This window comes from Aethalodelphis obliquidens, unplaced genomic scaffold (assembly GCF_003676395.1).
Source record: "Aethalodelphis obliquidens isolate GAN/ISIS:26980383/991018 unplaced genomic scaffold, ASM367639v1 scaffold4, whole genome shotgun sequence".
Classification (NCBI taxonomy): Eukaryota; Metazoa; Chordata; class Mammalia; order Artiodactyla; family Delphinidae; genus Aethalodelphis; species Aethalodelphis obliquidens.
This window is the reverse complement of record NW_020837948.1, coordinates 6,018,680-6,028,112: the sequence shown is the minus strand read 5'-3', so window position 1 is coordinate 6,028,112 and position 9,433 is coordinate 6,018,680. Positions and strand designations below refer to the sequence as shown.

The following is a 9,433-nucleotide window of genomic DNA, read 5'->3' as shown; positions in this document are numbered from 1 at the left end:
GTGTGTGTGTGTGTGTGTGTGTGTGTGTGTGTGTGTGTGTATTTACTGCTATACAATTGGGAATTTTCTTTTGCATGTGTTTTCTGGGGAAGGGTTCTTAGCCTTCATCAGATTCTCTCCAGTATCAGAGATGCAAAAAGGGGATTGGATCCCAGCTCTGAGAATTCTAGAAGACCACACCACAAACCTCTACAGCTCTCTGTTCCAACAGCAATATTTAATTAGCACTTACCAGGGACTTCCCTGGCGGTCCAGTGGTTAAGACTCTGAGCTCCCAATGCAAGGGGCACGGGTTCGATCCCTGGTGGGGAACTAAGATCCCGCATGCTGCATGGCGCGGCCTAAAAAAAAAAAAAAATTCCAAAAAAAATTGCTAATTAGCACTTACCACATGGCATGCACAGGGATGCTTGGGGGGGAGAGTTGATGGAAAGAGATACAGGGAAAGCAGGGAAAACCTAGAGGTGTATAACACAGTCCACTGGGCTATGCTACAGCAGGGGAAGACAGACAGTCCGACAGGTAAACAAGTCATTTATTAAACATTTATAGAAGAGGGATGGCCTTGTTGCTTCAGGCAGCTTGGGAAGTATTTCCACAGAAGCTGATGCTTGAGCTACATCTTGAAAGATAGTCCAGAATTCTTCAGCTGAGAAGAGAAGAACTAACTGTTAAAATTCATTCCTCTTAAATCATATCTGTTCTAGCTGTTTTGAAGAAAACATGCCTACATTTGTTTATTCTACAATGTTAAGGTGTCAAGTTCTTCAACTCCCGTGTGTTGGTGTTGAGACCAAGGGATTTTTTCCCCCTGAGTCTACTTTCCACTGTCTTGTCCAAATTGGATACCATATCCTGCTGACTGAGCTTGAGAAAGGCATTTTATCTCTGACGCCTTGATCACATCAGAGCTTATATTTAAAGCATGAGTGATGAGAAGAGACCGCAGCCAAGTCCCTGGCTCTGTCCCATGCCTAGAGCACCCTCTTCTCTCTACCGAAGGCTCCGGATACCAATCCTAGTGCAATGGCTGGTGGGAGTTAGAGCTGGCCAGAACCATGAGTAAAAACATCTCTGCTCTCCAGTCAATTCTTCAATAAATGGGATCTCCTTTTCCACAAGGGCTCATCAGAAATCCTCAGGGCTGGGTGCCCTGGTTCCCCCATGTCTGCCCTCCCCACGTTCAATGTTTGGCTCCCTTGTATGGGCTCTGGCTCAGGCATCCCTTGGGGTCTCTTTCTCTGTGTGGATTTCAGGTCCACATCAGGCTGTTTAGTTCCCAGTGCTGTTTTCAGAAGCTCATTCTCTCTGGTGGAGCCATCCCTGAGCCAGGGAGACCAAGACCCCTTCCATCAGGCCTACTCTTTGAAGAGCCCCCTAGAAGCCTGATTCAAGGCACCATTTCTTAGGACTTCTGTGTCCTCATGCAAGTTATTTAAGCTAAACTTCAGTATCTTCATCTGTAAGATAGGGATCATAATAGTACCATCCTCACTGGGTTATTTTAAGCGTTAAATAAATTAACCCAAGTAAAGCTCTTAGCACATGACAAATACTGCATCTACATTAGCTACTACTATTAACATCTAATTTTATAATAAAATTATTTCTGATTGTAAAAGAATTAATGATCACTGTAGAAAATTTGTGAACTACTGAAGAGTTTAAGGAAAAAATAATCATAACATCTAGGCAAGAGTGATATAATCATTCTGATGTATAGTCTTCCCAGTTATTCTGTGTGTGTATATATATATATACTTACAGGAAATAAAAAAACTGGGTTCATATTGTGTACGTCTGTTCTGTAACCCATTTTATTCAACTGATATATAGTATTTTCCATACATTGGTACTTAAATACTCTTAGAATATTTTAAAAAGACTACCTTTTTTTCAAGCGTATCGATGTAACCCAACTTAGGTAACTAATCCCTTAGTTTGGTAGTTACATTGTTTCCTATTTTTATATTTGTAAATACCGTGATAAATGTCCTTGTTCATAAATTTTTGTGTGCATCTCTGTTTATTCCTTAAGATAAATGTTTAGAAATAGAATAACTGTGCCAAGTATCAATAACTTCAGTGACATTTCTGGGACTGTTTTTATTTTATTTTGTTTTGTTTTAATATCAGGTTCTCAGAATTGAATTAACCACAATCTTTGGTTCATGACATTATCATAATTGTTACTGGATGGCCTGATTTTGTTAATTTAGGTGGTAAATTCATTTCAATAATGTAATCAGTACCTGTGAATCCACAACCTCAAACAAAAGCTAGGACTTCAACAACAACCAATATTTAACCCATAAGGGCTTCCCCCTCATTTCCCTGCACTCCCCAACCAAGGGAACCTGCATCAGATGTTCATTTCTGTGCTTTTCCTTTTATATGGTTTTACTGTGTTTGTATATATTCCTAAAGAGTAATTTTTTAAAATTGTTCTTAGCTTTATAAAAAGGATATCATGTTACATGTAATCTTTCAGGATTTTTTTTTCAATTAATATTACTTTGCTAAAAATTCATCCATATCATTACATTTTACTGTAGTTCATTTTGACTGGTGTAAAATACCCCAGTGCGTAAATACACCACAGTTTACCATCCACTCTTCCACTCATGGGCAACTGCATTGTTTCTAGGATTTAGCTCTTGTTCACATTGCTGCTATGAACATTACTGTAAATGTCCCCTGTTGTACTTGCACAAGAGTTTGTCTATGGAGCCGGTTTATACTTCCACCAGCTGTAGGTGGGAGAGCCTCTGGGTCTATATTCTCTGCTACACCATGAATCCATCTTGTCAGGTTGCTTTCCAGACGGGTGGATCAATCTACCTCCTTCCAGCAACGTATGAGAATGCCAATTTCCCCCAAACTCTTTCCAACCCTAGAGATCATTTAAAATATTTGACCATTTGACAAGAAAAAATATCTCCCTGCTGTTTAACTCTGTGGCAAGGTACTGACCCCACTAAAGGCTGAGAGAGAAGGGGTTTGGCTCAGAGAACTGTTTCCAGTCTGATAACTTCAGTGACATTTCTGGGACTGAATCCCCAGTGGCTCAGCTGCTTTCCCATGTCCTAAAAGAGGTGACACAGTTGCAAAGAGTGAGGGGGGCCAGGATGGGAAACAAGCCCAACTCACCACAGTGTATGCTTGTCTCCTGGTCCCGGCCTCTGCCAGTGTCAGATCACTCTTTCTCCTTGATGAAGCAGGCATTCTCTCTCCCCACCCCCACCCAAGAAAAGCCAGTATAATGCTGCCCTTTGTTATTTGAATTGATAAATTTAAACCTCTTTCCCTGCTTTGCAGTAAAAGAACTTTCTATTTTGGGCTTAATGACATAGCCAAAACCAAGCAGAGAGCAGCAGGCTGCAGCATGAGTTAATAGTCTTTCTTCAAGAAGAGAACTCACATGCAAACAGAAGGACCTTCCAAGATATGTCATCTGTATAGCAACATGCAGCCTTGTTGCCTGCTTTTCTGCTGACATAGATTTCAAGGTTCAAAATTGAACACTACCTAACTTTTGGAGTAAGCTGATGGATTAAGCCTGAACAATCAGGTTTCTTAATTCAAATCAATTTGATAGGATCTCCTCTGTGTACCTAGTGCTGCGCTGGGTATTGTCAGGGAAGAGAATTCTGTCTTTAAGGGGAATTCTAGCCACCAAAAATTACACTAATTTGAGGAGAGCCTAAACATTTACCTAAGAATATGCTTTCCTCTGCTAGTCCGCTTCTCTGCCTGAAACCTCCACATTAGTGTAGGGTCCTGGGTCTCAAGAAGCCCCCAGAAGTGCACAGAGATCATGTTTATAAGAGGAGCAATCTATTTAAACCATAGGCACCTGTTAGCACAAAACCACAGCCTGGAAGAATAGGACAGAGGACCTACCATCCTCTTTTGTCAAACTTTTTCTTATGGGAGTTTTCAAATATGTACAAAACTAGAGATAATAATGTAATAAACCCCCATGTACCTATCACCTGGCTTCGACAATTATCAACATATGGCGATCTCGTTTCATCTGTACCTCCCATCTCTATTTTAAAACCAATTTAAAGCAAATCACGGATATTTTCATATTTAAATACTTCTGTATTTATCTGTAACAAATAAGACTTTTTTTCAATAACTACTGTATCACATTTTAAAAATTATCAATAATCCCTTCTTTTATTAAAAAATCAATAATTCCTTCATACATCTAGTATCCAGTCAAAAGTCAAACTGCCCTGATTTTCCCAAGTATCTTTCTGTAATACTTTATTCTAATCAGGAGCCAAGCAATGTCATCTGTCTTTGTTGATATGTCTCTTCTGTCTCTTTTAGTTGATAATTTTTTAATATTTAATTTATAACAGTTTCCCTTCCTCTTTTACTGCTCTGCATTTTGGTGTTGTTGAAAATAACGGATATTTTAGTTACTAATGCTGTGTAACAAACCACCCCAGACTTAGTGGCATAGAACACCACCAATTTATTGTGCTCATGGCTTCTATGTGTCAGGAATTCAGAAAGGGCACGGTGGGGATGGCTTCTCTCTGCTCTTAGCTGTCTGGGGCCTCAGCTGGAAGGATTCAAAGTCCGATGATGACTTCACAGCTGGGAGCTAGAAGCATCGAAGGATTGTTTTCTCACATGTCTGATGTCAGAGCCTGGAGCACTCAAAAACTAGGACTGCTGACCAGGGCACCCACACGCAGCCTCTCCATATGGCATGGCTTCCTCAGAGCCTGGCTTTCCTCAGCATAGTCAGACTTCTTACATGGCAGCTGAGGGCTTCAAGTGCAAGTAAGCGTTCCAGCCAACAAGGTGGATGCTGTATCACTCTTTATGACCTAACCTCAGAAATCACAGTGTCAACTTTTGCTGTGTCCCGTTGGTTGAGAGTAAGTCAACAAGCTCACCCAGACTCAAGGAGAGTGGAATTAGTCTCCACCTTTATAGAGGCAGGAGCAAAGTTCCACAAGAGCATGTGGGATGGGAGACACTGTTGCTCCACCTGGCAATTAGGATGGTCAGTAAGGCCTGCCTTTCCTAGACCAACAAGCAAAGATGTTACAAACAGTGGAAACCCAGTGGAAGAGAGAAGAGGGGAGTTTATTTGTTTGCAGGGCTACTTCCTACCATTGTGTGGATTGTGCCCTGAACAGCAGAGGGGGTGAGTGGGGCTGCAACACAGCTCCACTTGCCACACCTGTACCTGACTATGGGGTTGTGTCTTCAGGAAGAAGAGGCACATTTCTAATACACATAAGACTCCATACGGGGAAGAGGTGTCCCTGAATGGATGGTAAAAGATCACTCAACCTAGGAATTCCCTGGCAGTCCAGTGGTTAAGACTCTGCACTTTCACTGCAGAGGGTGCAAGTTTGAAAGATCATTCAATCTAACTTATGCTTATTGGGTACCTATTGATTGAACACATGCTAACTTGGAGAATATTAGGTCTTCTTTTGGTTAAAGTTGCACACACACTTAGCCAAGAAATATCTCAAAAATAAAAATTATATTTTTTAAATGGTGAAAGTTTTTAGCACTAGGTACTTTATGACTGCATTGGTCTAGAATGATCTAGACCTATCTTTGAAGAAGCCAAGACACTGTATTCCAATGACTGAGGGCCCAGTCTGACCCATCAGCTGCCAGCCTTCGCTGGATGCAAAAAGTGGATGCAGGATTTATAAGGAACCAGGCCAAAAAGAACTGAGGATTTTCTTTTCTTCTTTGCAGCCCCTATTCTTCATTCATATAGTTTTTATAGTTTGATTAAATCCCCAGGGAAGTAGATGCTTTCATTTCTGTTTATGGCTAACAGGAAAATAAAATAATATAGGTAAGACAAGGAATTTCCAAGGACTTTAAGGACCAGGACAGTATCAGACACTTCTGAGTTTGACAAAGGCAGGTGTGTTATAAGGCAGCTCACACAAGTCCAGATATAAATCTTTGTAAATGAGATAATTAAAAAGCTGTGATCATGCTGATCAAGCCATGCTGGTGGTCCACAGAAAGCCTCAAACCGCAAGGCTCAGGGCACTTAATTTAATTTTATTTATTTATTTTTTTACTTATTAGGCCTCAGGTGCAGAGTGTTAATCACTTTTCAGTTCATGCTGCGCTTTTATGTATGTACGCATGTATTTCCTCTTATGCCCACTCCTCACTCCTGTCCTTTCCACAAGCAACCATTTTATTTGTTTGTTTGTTTATTTATTTATTTACTGCACTGTGCGGCATGCAGGATCCCAACCAGGGATCAAACCCGTGCCCCCTGCAGTAGAAGCATGAAGTCTTAACCACTGGACCCCCAGGGAAATCCCAGGCAACTGTTTTAATCTTTAATTCCATTTTTTGGCTTGTATGTGTTCAAGGGAGTGTGTGTTGTTGTCTGGTTTGCATGCATTTTAATTTACATCCATAGCCTTGTGATATAGATCTCACTGTGTCTTACTTTTTCCACTGTGCACTTTGTTTTTAAGACCAATCCACACTGCCATGTGCACTCCAGTCCACCATTCCTGACGGCTGCAGAGGACTCCACCATGTACACACGGCATGTGGCCTCTCTGCTCCCCAGTAATGGGCACTCCCGGTGCCACCCAAAACAATGCTGCCATGAGCAGCCTCATGTGTGTCCAATTTTGGACCCATGTGGCAATCTTTTTAGACAATTTCTCATCCATGTGGTGTCTTTTTATGCATCAGAAAAGGCACCTCTTCCTCCTGGAGGACACAGCCCTTGCACAAGGCTTGGCAAGGTGGAGCTCAGGCTTGGTTTCAGCCCCTACTGGCCCCCTCAGTAGAAGCCTTGCTCAGGACACAATCTGCACAACTGTAGGAGGTGGCTCTGACAAAAATCATTTCCCCCATCCTCACTTCCACCAGGTTTCCACTCTTTTGAACAACACTCCTGATTGTTGCAGGAAGGGGAGGGTGTTAACAGACTGCAGAAATCTCATCATAGGATATGTGTATACTTAATGTGACCAAGTAGTGCCATATTGCTCGAGCACTGTATACTTGGGCTGTACACAGTTATCCTTCTCAAATGGTTCCAGCATGCTTCATCCCCTTCCATACCTCAAACCTGTGACACACTGCCACCTCAGTGCCCTGGAGCCTGCCTCTTGCCTCAGTGTCTCTTGGTTAGCTCGCCAACCTTACATTCTAGGAGTTACTAATTCATATCTTTGGCTTATTGATGTTCCCTTTAAAGACTTCTGGGTCAGGGCTTCCCTGGTGGCACAGTGGTTAAGAATCCGCCTGCCAATGCAAGGGACATGGGTTCGAGCCCTGGTCTGGGAAGATCTCACATGCTGCAGAGCAACTAAGCCCATGCGCCACAATTACTGAGCCTGCGCTCTAGAGCCTGTGAGCCACAACTACTGATGCCCGCATGCTTAGAGCCTGTGCTCTGCAACAAGAGAAGCCACCACAATGAGAAGCCCACACGCCGTATCAAAGAGTAGCCCCCGCTCGCCACAACTAGAGAAAGCCCATGCACAGCAACGAAGACCCAACACAGCCAAAAATTAATTAATTAATTAATTAGGAAAGAAAAGCCAATCAAAAACTGGGCAGAAGACCTAAATAGACATTTTTCCAAGGAAGACACACAGATGGCCAATAGACACATGAAAAGATGCTCATCATCACTAATTATTAGAAAAATGCAAGTCAAAACTACAACAAGGTACCACCTCACATAGGTCAGAATGGCCATCATTAAAAAGTCTACAAATAACAATTGCTGAAGAGGGCATAGAGAAAAGGGAATCCTCCTACACTGTTGGTGGGAATGTAAATTGGTCCAGCCACTATGGAAAACTGTATGGAGGTTCCTCAAAAAACTAAAAATAGAGTTGCCATATGATCCAGCAATCCTACTCCTGGACATATATCCAGACAAAACTATAATTTGGAAAGATACATGCATCCCTATGTTCATAGCAGCACTATTCACAATAGCCAAGACATGGTAGCAACCTAAATGTCCATCGACAGATGAATAGATAAAGATGTGGTACATATAAACAATGGAATACTACTCAGCCACAAAAAAGAATGAAACAATGCCATTTGCAGCAACATCGATGGACCTAGAGAGTATCATACTAAATGAAGTCAGAAAGAGAAAGACAGATATTATACATATATGATATCACTTATATGTGGAATCTAAAATATGACATAAATTAACTTCCATGGAACAGAAACAGACTCACAGACATAGAGAACAGATTTGTGGTTGGCAAGGGGGAGGCGGGTAGGGGAGGAATGACTTGGGAGTTTGGAATTAGCAGATGCAAATTATTATATATAGAATGGATAAACAACAAGGTCCTACTGTGTAGCACAGGGAACTATATTCAATATCCTGTGATAAATCATAATGGAAAAGAATATGAAAATATATACATGTGTATAACTGAATCACTTTGCTATACAGCAGAAACTACACAACACTGTAAGTCAACTATACTTCAATAAAATAAACTTTTTTTAAAAAAGAAGTTATTGTGTCATCTCAGATGACTAATCAAGAAGAAATGGGCCGGGGACTTCCCTGGTAGCACAGTGGTTAAGAATCTGCCTGCCATTGCAGGGGACACAGGTTTGAGCCCTGGTCCGGGAGGATCCCACATACCACAGAGCAAATAAGCTCACGCGCCACAACTACTGAGCCTGTGCTCTAGAGCCCGAGAGCCACAACTACTGAAGCCCACGTGCCTAGAGCCCGTGCTCCATAACAAGAGAAACCACCACAATGAGAAGCCCATACACCGCATCGAAGAGTAGCCCCCACTCACCGCAACTAGAGAAAGCCCGCGCACAGCAACAAAGACCCAATGCAGCCAAAAAATAAACAAATAAATTAATTAATTTTTTTAAAAAAGAAGAAATGGGCTCAAATTAAGGCAAGGGAGATTTAATTTGGCTCCTGATGAAGTATTTCACAAAAGAGGAAACACAGGCTGGACTAGGCCATGGGCAGGAAGATGGAAATGTCATCTCATTCCAGAGTCCTTCAAGGAACAGAAAGAGCAGGAGACCTTGCCTAGTCTAGACTCGAGGCATGCCTGTCTGCAAGCAGGGGAAGGCCAAGGTGCCTTTCAGATCTGTTAACACTTCTGCAGAGTGGCTAGATACTCTAGCAAGCTGGATTTTTCATTCTTAACAACTGACCAAGAACCTATTCCTAGAGGATAAAGGAGGGCTGAGAGCCTGGCTAGGAGTCCAAGAGCTCAGACTACCTGCTCTGTCTGCTCTCTGGAACCCCTGGAGCATGGGCCTAGTCACTATTCATTTTCTTAACCACTTTTACAGGGCCAAGGGAAGGGGAATCTTAAAAGTTAATGTCCATTTAGTGGAAGAAACTTTCAAATAATCGAAGCTTTCCTGTTGTATCACAGCCATA

General features: G+C 42.0%; 1 protein-coding gene across 4 annotated transcripts in view; it reads right to left on the bottom strand.

The window, feature by feature from the left end:
- Positions 1–517: 517 nt before the first annotated feature.
- Positions 518–9,433, bottom strand: part of CDKL3 (cyclin dependent kinase like 3) — an 82,589-nt gene continuing 73,673 nt past the window's right edge. For all 4 annotated transcript variants that reach the window (XM_027097492.1, XM_027097504.1, XM_027097511.1 and 1 more), the window contains one exon: positions 518–649. The gene's annotated coding sequence lies outside the window, so the exon portion shown is untranslated. The remainder of the gene's footprint in view (positions 650–9,433) is intronic.